Below are 13,304 nucleotides of genomic sequence, written 5' to 3' on the forward strand. Positions count from 1 at the left end.
ATTTGTCCAGGGCCAGGTTTCTGGGCGATTTCTGGTAAGCTCTGTTGCAGGATACATGTCCTGCTGCAAAGAGTTGGAGAGAGTTAAGTCCTACTACTGGGTCACACCTTGCCTAGGACAGAAAGCTCACAGACAGGCAGGTAGATTAGATGCAGTTGATGGAAGGCCTGTAGAAATCTGTCCTGAAGGTTGTGGGTATTGAAGGTTCTGGAAGGTGAGTTTGATGGCTGCTAGAAACTGCAAGAGGACAAAGTTGATTCAAATCCTAAAGGAGACAAAGCAGAATGGCTCTTCCAGGCCTTCAGATGATAGAGGATTTGTGTCGTTGCTATAGCCTCCTACTCAGTCAGGCATACATCTACTTGTCCAGCAATGCATACAAGGCTGCTCTCTGTGTGCTGTCTGACCCTCACCTTCCCTGCTGTCCCATCTCCTCACTTCCTCCCACCTTGCATCTTGGGCTGTGCTCCTTGTTTCCATAGTGTGCGGTGCTTGCTCTTATCTTCGAGTTCCCACGCATGCCAGTTCCTCTGTTCTGAAGCCCTCTTTTCCTTCCACCTCCCTTCTGTCCTTGCTTCCCACACTGCTTGCTCTCTCTCACCATTCCCTTTATGACTTGATGTTCATACTTTGTTCTACTCCCTCCAGTGAGGGCCTCTTCTTGGCTCCCTTATCGCCTGCTTGGCTCCCTTATTGCTCTTATTGCCTTCTCCTTTGGTTCTCCACCATAAGCTTTTATGGACCTTATTTTATTCGTTTTTGACTCCTAATACCTGACCCAGAACCTGACATGAAGCAGACACTTTAGACATTCTTACTAAACGAACAGTGTAGTTTAAATGTGAATTTGAAGTATCTTATATTAAAGCAAAGCTTCACATGTTACAAAGTCCTATAAAGGGTTTAAGGATGGCGAGATGCTAGCATAGTGGCTCTCAGAGGCTAGGTTCTGACTCTAATGTGTTGTGATCTCTTTCAAGAGAGTCAGTGGATCTGGACCAACATTTTCAATACATTTGCATTAAGTATATATATTGCTATTGTAATATCCATCAAGACCTTGTTGAACAAATCAGGACACTTAGAGAGAGAGAGAGAGAGAGAGAGAGAGAGAGAGAAAGACTTTTCTGTAATCTTTGTTCAGGGGAAGAACTAAGAGTTTAGTATGCTCTTTTGTGATTACCTCACTCAGGATGATATCTTCCAGATCCATCCATTTGCCTAAGAATTTCATAAATTCATTGTTTTTAATTGCTGAGTAAATGTACCACATTTTGTACACATTGTGTAAATGTACCACATTTTGTACACATTTTGTACACATTTTGTACCACATTTTGTACACATTGTGTAAATGTACCACATTTTCTGTATTCATTCTTCTGTTGAGGGACATCTGGGTTCTTTCCAGCTTCTGGCTATTATAAATAAGGCTGCTATGAACATAGTGGAGCATGTGTCCTTATTACCAGTTGGAACATCTTCTGGGTATATGCCTAGGAGAGGTATTCTGGATCTTCCGGTAGTACTATGTCCAATTTTCTGAGGAACCGCTAAACTGATTTCCAGAGTGGTTGTACCAGCTTGCAATCCCACCAACAATGGAGGAGTGTTCCTCTTTCTCCACATCCTCGCCAGCATCTGCTGTCACCTGAATTTTTGATCTTAGCCATTCTGGCTGGTGTGAGGTGGAATCTCAGGGTTGTTTTGATTTGCATTTCTCTGATGATTAAGGATGTTGAACATTATTTCAGGTGCTTCTCAGCCATTCGGATACAAGAAACTTAGAATACCCAAGATACAATTTGCAAAACACATGAAACTCAAGAAGAAGGAGGACCAAAGGGTCGATACTTTGTTTCCTCTTAGAATGGGAACAAAATACCCAAGGAAGGGGTTACAGAGACAAAGTTCAGAGCAGATTCTGAAGGAACGACCATCCAGAGACTGCCCCACTTGGGGATCCATCCCATAAACAAACACCAAACCCAGACACTAGGCAGTTGCCAACAAGAGACTGCTGACAAAAGCCTGATATAGCTGTCTTCTGTGAGGCTCTGCCAGTGCCTGGCAAATACAGAAGTGGATACTCACAGTCATCCATTGGACGGAGCACAAGGTCCCCAATGAAGGAACTAAAGAAAGTACCCAGGGAGCTGATGGGGACTGAAGCCCTATAGGAGGAACATCAATATGAACTAACCAGTACCCCCAGAGCTCCTTGGAACTATACCACCAATCAAAGAAACACATGGTGGAACTTGTGGCTTTAGCTGCGTATGTAGCAGAGGATGGCCTAGTTGGTCATCAATGGGAGGAGAGGCCCTTGGTCCTATGAAATCTCTATGCCCCAGTATAGGGGAATGTCAGGACCAGGAATGGGAGTGGGTGGGCTGGGGAGCACTGGGGCGGGGAGGGGGTAGGGGATTTTCAGAGAGAAAACTAGGAAAGGGGATAACATTAGAAATTTTCAATAAAGAAAATATCTAATAAAAAAAGAAGTGAGATTCTGAAGCAAATAAATTAAGAACAAACTACCTATACATGTTTGAGTTTCAAGAAAATGGTACAGTGTGCCTGCATATGATACGATATAAACTTCCTATTCTTTGTAAAATCTCCAGTTGTAGCATGCCTTTAGTGGGCAGGAGGGTAAGGCTTTGAATGGTATTCACATTCAAACAAACATATGTAAACATAAAGAGTATCTCACCATATTGGGAATCTTTCAGTCTGTTTGAGTCAATGAGCTGTTTGAACGTCATTATATTTTTCATGGGTAACACAGCCTTTATTGTGTTGTCTGTGAGATGAAAAAGTAAAATTTATATACAATTAAAAAAAAAGAGTTTAGTATGCAGTTGAGCCTGGGACTGATGTGAATGTATGAGCACAGTCAGGGCATTAAGTTTCTGGCCGGAGCTTCGGTGGGAGAGCAGTGGGGGAAACATTAGCTGGGTCCTTTTATAGGCAATGCAGAAATTCTCATATGGTTTTAACAGTTTTGAAAGTTTGATACTTCAAGTTCCTGTTAGAATCCTAGATGGGAACCATTGCTCCAGAAAGAGTGGTCAGCCCACCAATAATAAGCCACAAACTCTGGGGGAGGGATTTTGGGGGATATCAGTGGCCCTTTTGTTTCCTAGATCTCCTGCCATTTTTTCAAGATGATTATATGATAAAAAGTCAAGGGCTGCACCCACTTTGTATTTTTATGAAACTCTTACCCTTTGGCAAGTATTGCAAATATGTCTGACCTCCTGCTCTCAGTTACTGAGTCATTTCCCAGTAGCAATCTCCATCTGGCTGGTTATAAGTAAGTGTTTTTCAGAGAATGATAAGAGTAAATGATGTTGACATAGAATGTTGAAATCACAGTGTGAGAGCTTTCGCTGGTCTCCTGCCAGTGGTTAGATTTTAATCAGGATTTGGTAGCTGGCTCTCCTTAATATTCTAGAACTCTTCCTAGTCCTATCAACTTTAGACCTTAATCTACAGTATCTGGGCTAAAATCTTGGATTGTGGTTTTTGGAAGTGGTTTTAATTTCTCCTCCAATCATATGCCTAATATGCTTCAAGATTATGTTGGTAGATGTAATCAGATGTTGCTGAAATATTTCCCTTAAAGATTGTATCATTCTTTTTTTAATCCTTGTAAATATTTTTACTATAAATTATATATTTTTGCTAAAATCTGACATCACCATGCAAGCCTTTGTTTGATATTTGAGTGGTATCTCTTTTTACAATCATTCAAGGTCATTTTGTTTTAGGCATGACTTTTATAGACAGGGCATACCTTGATTGAGAAAACATAGTAGATAGTCTGCTTCTACTGAAAAGTAAATCTAGCCCACTTATATTTAGTGTGATTTGTTGTCTATTTGGATTTATTCTAAATATTTAACATTTTCTGCTTCTATGTAATTTGTTTGTTTGGTTGGTTTGGTTCTTCTGTGTAGCCCTGACTGTCCTAGAATTCAGGTCTGTAGACCAGACTGGCCTCAAATTCGTAGAGCTGCCCAAGTATTGAGATTAAAGGCATGCACTACCACTGTCTGACACTACTACCCAATTTGTTTACATTTCAGTGCTATTCCTATTTTTGTATGACAGTGTGGTATTAGAATCCAGCCTCTGCTAAGGCCTCTAACAGATACTAACAGGTATTTTATTTGGACCTCATCTGTGAATCCCTAGCTAACAGACTTGCTGGTGCTGTGACTTCCTGACAGTGCTACATCCTGCTCTTTACTTCTTTTCCTGCCTCCTGCCTTGGAATAAGGGAGATGGACTGCAGGCTTTTGTTGTGAACTGCTTCCATCCTGAATAAAGGGTACAAGAAGAGATTGAATCCCTGTTGTGCAGTTTCTGATTCTTTTCGATACACTGTATACTGTTTGTCTCTGATGGTAGGGCCTAACTCTATTTGAAGTCCCTCCCCTGCTGTTGCCCCCTATCTGCTGTTCATGGTGTTAATAATGTTTCTAATAAACTCCTTAGGTCTCCATAGCCCATCTCAGTGTCAGGTCCCCATGGTCCATTGGTATCCTCTCAAACCATCTTCTTTATTCAAAACCTAACCAATCAGTCTGATTTAAGATTGAATGTCATACTATCATTCTTTCTTTCTTGGTTTTCTCACTTTCTCTCTTCCTCCCTCCCTCCCTTCATTTCTCTCATTTTTGTTCAGGGTCTGTCTATACCACTCTGCCTGTCCTGATGCTTCCTCTAGCTGGCCTTGAGCTCACAGGTGCTGGGATTAAAGGTATGTATCACTATATATGAGCACAATTTCTCTTCCTTCCTTCCTTCTTTCCTTCCTTCCTTCCTTCCTTCCTTCCTTCCTTCCTTCCTTCCTTCCTTCCTTCCTTCCTTCCTTCCTCTCTGTCTCTCTCTGTCTGTCTCTCTCTCTTCCTTTCTTCCTTCCTTTCTTCCTTTCTTTCTTTCTTTCTTTCTTTCTTTCTTTCTTTCTTTCTTTCTTTCTTTCTCTCCTTCCTTCTCTCTCTCTCTCTCTCTCTTTCTTTCTTTCTTTCTTTCTTTCTTTCTTTCTCTCTCTCCTTCCTTCTCTCTCCTTCCTTCTCTCTCTCTCTCTCTCTCTCTCTCTCTCTCTCTCTCTCTCTCTCTCTCGCTCTCTCTTTCTTTCTTTCTGATACAGGATATTGCTATATAACCCTGACAAATAATGAACTCATTATGTAGTGTGTGCTGGTCTCAAACTCTTAAGCATCCTGCATCAACCTCCAGGGTGCTGGGAGATGAGATGGTGTATACCATCACATCTGGTTTTGTTTGTGTATCTTTTCCATCCTACCTTCATTGAGATGATAATGTTTATTAACATTTATTCTTCATCTTTTTTGCTCATGTAAAAGGTATAAACTATATATTATTATTTTAATTCTTACTATTTCTAATAATAATTATTTTTTATTTACATGTGTGCATATCTGTGTGAATATGTGCACATGAGTGCAGGTTTCCGCAGAGAGCAGAAGGTATCAGTTCCTCTGAAGCTGGAGTTCCAGGTGGTTGTGAGCTGTCTTATGTGGGTGCTAAGACCTGAACTCAGGTTCTCTGGAAGAGCAGCAAGTGCTCTTAACAGCTAAGCCATCTCTCCCGCCACTTTAATAGTTACTTCTAAATGTAACAATGTAATTGGTTAATGTAACTATAGTTAATACAAACAATAGTTAATATAACATTTTCTATGAAATATAAGGTTCTTCAGTTTTTAGATTCTACCTTCTTAGTGTCAGTAGGACATATTCTCTTTTACTGTTATTTCATACAAGCATGTTTTCATCAATGATGCTGAGGGGGTGGGATTTAGACAGAGTCCCTTTTAGACAGACAAGGAGAGGGGCCATAGTTATGTAATAAAGGTGGTGAACTTCTCAGACTGTTGGCTTCTTCCTTACTCTCCTGGTGTGAGACAAAAGCCTGACAGATTAAAAGGTATGTATCACTATATATGAGCACAATTTCTCATTGTGCTCATATATAGTGATACATACCTTTAATCCCAGCTTTGGACTCCCTCCCCCCCAACCTCCACCCGTGGACACTAGCATGTCCCCTGCTGGGGGGACTTGCCCAGGCTGGATCAGGACATGCTATGTAACATTGTAGGCCAATCAAACATCCTGTTTTCTTCAAATTGCCAACCCTAATTCAGAGGAAGAAAACTCCACAAACATCAATTTTTGAGAAGAAGATATTGGATTCCCGTTACCCTCTGCAAGGATCTTTTTCTCTGTGTTCCCTTGCTATGTGAGTCTGTCTCTCTCATCCTCCAATAAATGCCTTTCTTCAACTGCTGATTTCATGTGCTGCTGCTTGCTATGTTGGAGATTTTCCCAACACTCCCTGTTGCTGAGATGTTTTTCCTGCCTTTTCACTCTTTAACTGGCAGAGAAAACAAACCTGTATCATTTTCATCAGTGCACACCGCACACAGACATACGGATACTTTATTGTGGTTGTCTATTCTGAATGTTCTGTCCTCCATTCTTCCAAGATCACATTTCCTACTGCTCCCTGAAGCTGCCCCTTTCATTTCAGTGGGAGTTCTTAGAGACCCAAATTAAATTTGCTAATTAGCTTAGTGAATAATGTGATCCAAAGTAGGCTAATTAAACTCATTTCCCAAAGTTTTTAAATAGGGACAGAAAAAAAAAGATTTTTTTTTCATGTACCAGACAGTGACACATGGCATGGACACATACATTGAAGATGAAGGAAACAACAAGTCCCATGGAAGGCAGAGGGCTGAAGGCCACTAGGCTCTTCAGGAAAGGGACCAGAAGGAAGGGTTGCTATCATTGTGACCATTGCTTTTCAAGAAATAGGGTATGTTCAAGAAATTAGATGTATTTGTACCTCATGATCTGTAAAAAAGACAAGCTTTGAAGCAGAAGGGTGAAAGGAGCAGGCTGGCCAGAGCTGCAGTGGGTTATATGAATCCCAGCCCCCCCAAATGTAATAAATCTCTAAACTTTATGAAAAAGGAAGGATGAAGTTGGAACATGATAGGAGAGGGTTGTAAAGATGAATCTGTGACAGGGTAAGACACTACAGAGGTTTTTCCATCTTGTGTTTTCACTAAGGGAATTTTTTAAAAAAAAATTCTTTTATTAGATTTTTTTTTCTTTATATACATTTCAAATGCTATCCCGAAAGTTCCCTATACCGTCCCCCTGCTCTGTTCCCCTACCCACCCACTCCCGCTTCTTGGCCCTGGCGTTCCTCTGTACTGGGGTATATAAAGTTTGCAAGACCAAGGGGCCTCTCTTCCCAGTGATGGCCCACTAGTCCTTCTTCTGCTACATATGCAGCTAGAGATATGAGCTCTGGGGGTACTGGTTAGTTCATATTGTTGTTCCACCTATAGGGTTGCAGACCCCTTTAGCTCCTTGGGTTCTTTCTCTAGCTTCTCCATTGGGGGCCCTGTGTTCCATCTTATAGATGACTGTGAGCATCCACTGCTGTATTTGCCAGGCACTGGCATAGCCTCATATGAGACAGCTATAACAGGGTCCCTTCAGCAAAATCTTTCTGGCATATGCAATGGTGTCTGGGTTTGGTGGCTGATTATGGGATGGATCCCCGGGTGGGGTAGTCTCTGGATAGTCCATCCTTTCATCTTATCTCCAAACTTTGTCTCTGTAACTCCTTTCATGGATATTTTGTTCCCTATTCTAAGGAGGAATGAAGTATCCACCCATTGGTCTTCCCTTTTCTTGATTTTCTTGTGTTTTGCAAATTGTATCTTGGGTATTCTATGTTTCTGGGCTAATATCCACTTATCAGTGAGTGCATATCATGTGAGTTCTTTTGTGATTGGGTTACCTCACTAAGGATGATATCCTCCAGATATATCCATTTGTCCAAGAATTTCATAAATCCATTGTTTTTAATAGCTGAGTAGTACTCCATTGTGTAAATGTACCACATTTTCTGTATCCATTCTTCTGTTGAGGGACATCTGGATTCTTTCGAGCTTCTGGATATTATAAATAAGGCTGCTATGAACATAGTGGAGCATATGTTCTTATTACCAGTTGGAACTTCTGGGTATATGCCCAGGATAGGTATTGCTGGATCTTCCGGTCACTGAGGGCATTTTAAGTTTAACTAGAATTTGATCACCTTGATGGAGAATCCTGTGGGGAACTATCAAACTCTGTTCTAAGAACCCAAGGTCAAGATGACCCAGCTAACTTATCTTTGCTTCTGCCTGCTTGTACAAACATCCCCCTCCACCTAACTACTTATCTTAGCTTCTGTTATACTGCTTGCTTGCATAAAACCTCCCCCTATAGCAGCCGAGTAAGATATCAGGATGTGGTTTTTTCCTTTAAAAACTCCTTACCCTAAACACTTGGAGCTATGCTTGGGTCCTGAATATTTTGAGTGTAGTCCCAGTCAGCTGGAACAAAGACTTTCAACTGGCTGTAAACTGTGTCTGAGGTGTCTGAGTGGCTATCTCTGGTGAGCTCCCTGTAACAAAAGGCTAGGACAGAGTAATTTCTGATGCGGCATCAAAGGAAGATAGACGTTCCCCTTCCTCATTTGGGTCAGTGTTTAACAGCCTTCATTCTTGTACATTCTGAGTCTTGTTCTTCATGAAAAGGATAACTAAGAGCTATGGAATCTCATCGTGCTTTTTTTCTTGACATTATGAAATACATGTAGAGGATAAATGGTTATTATGATAAAGCAGATGAAACTATTCATCATATATGGTTTCTTTTTTTTTGTTTTCTTCTTTTTTCAAAATTTTTATTAGATAATTTCTTCATTTACTTTTCAAATGCTATCCCAAAAGTCCCCTATAACTTCCCCTGGCCATGCTCTCCTACCCACTCACTCCCACTTCTTGGTCCTGGTGTTGCCCTGTACTGGGGCATATACATTTTGCAAGACCAAGGGGCCTCTCTTTTCAATGATGGCTGACTAGGCCATCCTCTGCTACATATGCAGGTAGAGACACGAGCTCTGGGGGTACTGGTTAGTTCATATTGTTGTTCCACCTATAGGGTTGCAGACTCCTTCAGCTCCTTGAGTACTTTCTCTAGCTCCTTCATTGGGGACCCTGTGTTTCATCTTACAGATGACTGTGAGCATCCACTTCTGTATTTGCCAGGCACTGGCATAGCCTCACAAGAGACAGCTATATCAGGGTCCTTTCAGCAAAATCTTGCTGGCATATGCAATGGTGTCTGGGTTTGGTGGTTGATTATCGGATGGACCCCAGGGTGGGGCAGTCTCTGGATGGTCCATCCTTTCATCTTAGCTCCAAACTTTGTCTCTGCTTTTCTTAATTCTCTCTCTCTTTCTTTCTCTCTTCTTCTTTTGTGTGTGTGTGTGACAGTAGTAGCATACATTTTAAAAACACAACTCCTGACACAGTTCAGTGTTATTGGCTATAGTCTTTATGCTGTTTGTTAGTTATACAAACTTTTTTGTTGCACATGTTTGTTATTTCTGTATTTTTTTGTTGTCACATACTTGGGCACCTACTATTTTATTCTCACCCCAGCACACACACACACACACACTTTCTATGTCAGGGTTTCTCTGTGTAAGTCTGGTTGTCATGAAACTTGCCCTGACCTTGAACTCCAAGGGATCCACCTGTCTCTGCCTTTCAAGTGCTGGGATTAAAGGCATGCACAACCACTGCCCAACTATCCCAGTATATTTTAACCTCAGTATATTGTCTTTCTTTTTGTATTCCACATGTAAGTGAAATGGTGTGCATTGATTTTTAACCCTGCCTGGCTTCTTGAAAGAGAGAGAGAGAGAGAGAAAGAGAGGAAGACAGAGAGAAACAGAGACATACACATTTATATGATCTCTCTCTATATATTTATACATATAAATATATATTTCTTTATATATATATATATATATATATATATTCACACACACACATATGTGTGTGTGTGTGTGTGTTTGTGTAATGTGTGTGTGCATGCATGTGTGTGTGTGTAATGGAGCATAACTCCACCTTAAACAAAGAGGATGAGCCAGGCAGTGGTGGTGCATGCCTTTCTTTAATCCTAGCACTTGGGAGGCAGAGGCAGGCAGATTGTTGAGTTCGAGGCCAGCCTGGTCTACAGAATGAGTTCCAGGACAGCCAGGGCTACACAGAGAAGCCCTGTCTCGAAAAACCAATAAATAAATAAATAAATAAATAAATAAATAAATAAATAAATAAATAAATAAGGATGGCCCTGTCATTTGTCACATGACAGATGGGACTCTGGATGGTAGCATACTAAGTGAAATAAACTAGACATAGTACCTCAAGTTTAAATGTCTTAAAACAGGTAGGTTTCACCATCTGGGATAGCTCAAAGTGATGTCTTAAGCAGAAGACCAAGGGAAAGATAAATTAGCTTCCTAATGAGTCCTTTCTTGCCCAGAGATGAAAATTCTGTGATAAAGACAGTTGTGGTGTGAGCTTGGCCAAGTGCCCTACAGTGGATCTAAAGGCACTTCCCTGATCAAAGCTCGATGTGATTACAGACAGCTGCGATGTTCTAGACCTATCCTAGAGGGAAGGAAAAACAGAGTGGGAGCCACATGGGATGGCTGTGAAAGACACACCCCTCTGACTATAACAGTGCCAGCTGCCAACAGGAAAGTCATTCTGATAGAGACAGGCAGGTGGGTGCCAGGCACAGGTAGGCCTTGGGCCAAGAGGCTTGAGGCTCCTCTGTAACACCAAGCAGTCTTCTGAGAGGAGACAGCCAAACATGGATTAGTCAGGAGAGAGGGCAAGGAAGAAGGTTCTGGAAGAAAGCCATGTAAAAGGAAGATGAGGAAGTCTGTTTTTTCAGCTTCAGAGGAGCATGCCCAAAACAAAGAGGGGAGATGGACATTGTAGGAGGTAGACATAGTGAAGACCTCACATCCTATAATAACAACCTGTGGCTAAGGATGAAGGGGAAGGGTGTTTGGCAATCAATGTTGGCAGCAGGAAGAGGAAGCTTTCCCCAGTGCTCTGCAGCCTTAGCTATGGTCATTGCCATACAAAGAGACATAAGATAACCCATCCCTTGTGCCAGGGTTTCTAAGGAGTGGTAGGGCAGCAGGTAGTTTGTTTAGTTGTTCTTCTACAACCCAGGAACCTGTGGAAGTCTTTTGTACAACCCGGAGGATGAGTGAGACACTCTTCTGATGCTGACCTCATAGCCCTCCCCACTACCTTCACATCTGTCTGTTCCCCTCGAGCCTGACTCTTACAAAAACTGGGTGCCCACAGTGGGCTTCCTTCTTGGAGTGACCATCAGCTCTTGGCATGGTTCAGAAGCGAGGATGGAACAGGAAGTAGGGGAGAGCTGGATACACATGTGGCCGTCTTCTCATCTGTAAAATGGAGAAGAGGGAACTGGCTGTCTCGTGAGCTTCTTGATGCTTCTAAGATCCTACAACTCAAGGGACCATCATGGACTCAAGGCCATGCATGGCAGTTTCCAGAGAAATGAGGGGGCTTTTAAGAACTTGCTGAGGGAGCCAGTCAGCTTTTCCCTGGTGCCCCCATTTTCTCACTTTAAGGTCAACCAATGTGCCTTCATAATGCCCATATTCTTAGCCCCAAATGGGAACAATGGTTTAAACTTTTCTATTGGTAGGGTGATGCTTAAGAAACAAGATTGTCACTTTCCCTAGTGAGGATAAGTAGGAATAGACTTCTCAATGAATGAAGGGGGCTGGGAGGAGTCTTTCAGTGGCCTACATCCCCTCACACAAGCACCATGTTTCAGGAACAGGTCTGCTGTGTAAAGAAGAATCTGTCTAGGGAGGGCCCACAACACAAGCATCCCTTGGGAGTAGGTTGGATACTTTGTACAATGATAAGCTGCTCATAGTTTAGTAACTACATTTAAAAAATTGCATTTGTGCAGGCCTGTGAGGTAGTGTGTGAGCTCACATGCACACACCACACACACACACACACACACACACACACACACACACATTAAAAATCTCAAAAAATTGTATTTGCCCTCAAGAACTTTGCTAGTATAATTAAGACACTGAATAAATTCAATAATATTCATGGTATCATCTAAACAAAAATTCCTTTTAAGACTTTACATTATTGTGTATGTGTGTGCATGTGTGTGTTTGTGTGTGTGTGTATAGTATGCCTGAAGATATAAATCAATGGTAACAGCAGCTTTCCTTGATTAAATTCCCCACCAACACACACGCATACACACACACACACACAATTAATCTAAAATAAAAAATAAAGTGGTTTGTATTTCAATAAAAAGCAGAAAACAGATATTCCAGAAATGTCAGCAGTCACTTTGAAAGTATCCTTGAGGGCCCAAACTGCTCTGTGAGCCTCATTCTGTGCATTCAAACCCCAGAGTACTGGTTTCTGTAGATCTCATACCTCCTGCAAATGACACAGAGCAACTTGTGTTCTGTTTGTAGGCTTTTCAGCTTTTAAAAGAAAGTATTTCTGCAAATAACATTTTTTCATATTTTTTGTTTTTGTTTTTTAAATGTATTCTTTAATGTTTGTTTGTTTGTTTGTTTGCTTGTTTGTTTTGAGACAGGGTTTCTCTGTGTAGCCCTGGCTGTCCTGGCACTCATTCTGTAGACCAGACTGGCTTTGAACTCAGAAATCCACCTGCCTCTGCCTCCTGAGTGCTGGGATTAAAGGCGTGCACCACCAAAGCCCGTCTTTTTTTTTTTTTTTTTTTTTTTTTTTTTTACAGTCCATACTTTATCCTATTCCCAGTCCATCCTCTGACTGTTCCACAATCCACACCTCCCCCCACCCCTGTCTCTAAAAGGATGTCCCCATTCCACCCCCACCCCACCAGATTCCCCCATTCCCTGGAGCCTCAAGTCTCTCTAGGGTTAAGTGCATCTTCTCTCACTGAGGCTAGACCTGGCAGTCCTCTGCTGTATATGTGTTGGGACCTCATATCAGCTGGTGTATACTGCCTGGTTGGTGGCTCAGTGTCTGAGAGATCCCGGGGGTCCAGGTTAGTTGAGACTGCTGGTCTTCCTATAGGGTCACCCTCCACCTCAGCCTCTTTCAGATTTTTCCCTAATTTAACTACAGGAGTTTCCAGCTTCTGTCCATTGGTTGGGTGTAAATATCTGCATCTGACTCTTTCAGCTGCTTGTTGGGCCTTTTGGAGGGCAGTCATGATAAACTCTTTTTGTGAGCGCCCCATAGCCTCAGTAATAGTGTCAGGCCTTGGGACCTCTCCCTGAGCTGGGTCACTGGACCGCCTTTTTCTCAGGCTCTTCTCCATTTTTGTCCC

This window comes from Mus musculus, chromosome 7 (assembly GCF_000001635.26).
Source record: "Mus musculus strain C57BL/6J chromosome 7, GRCm38.p6 C57BL/6J".
Lineage (NCBI taxonomy): Eukaryota > Metazoa > Chordata > Mammalia > Rodentia > Muridae > Mus > Mus musculus.